The sequence below is a fragment of the Penaeus monodon genome, chromosome 24, assembly GCF_015228065.2.
Source record: "Penaeus monodon isolate SGIC_2016 chromosome 24, NSTDA_Pmon_1, whole genome shotgun sequence".
NCBI classification, from domain to species: domain Eukaryota; kingdom Metazoa; phylum Arthropoda; class Malacostraca; order Decapoda; family Penaeidae; genus Penaeus; species Penaeus monodon.
Window position 1 is genome coordinate 11,804,137 of NC_051409.1, and position 221 is coordinate 11,804,357.

Sequence of the window (221 nt, forward strand, 5' to 3'; positions counted from 1 at the left end):
CCGCTTTTGAAATGGAAATGAAAACGTAATTATTTTCCTTTTTTTTGTTGGAGGCGTGGCGTTGCAGATCAATGATTCTCACTTTTTCTCATCTCATTTTCCCTTCTCTCTTCACGCCGTCATTTATGGCGTCAGAATATGCGTAACATGGGTGGAAGATAATGGGCAGAATGCATGGGAAAGAAAGAGAAAGAGGGAGTGGGGGGAGGGGGAGGGGGAGG

The 221-nt window shown here is 45.2% G+C and overlaps 1 protein-coding gene across 1 annotated transcript in view; it reads right to left on the reverse strand.

Moving 5' to 3' along the window:
• The window catches only part of LOC119588856 (band 4.1-like protein 4), a gene marked incomplete at its 5' end in the record, with an annotated part of 128,141 nt that overhangs the window by 40,736 nt on the left and 87,184 nt on the right, over positions 1-221 (reverse strand).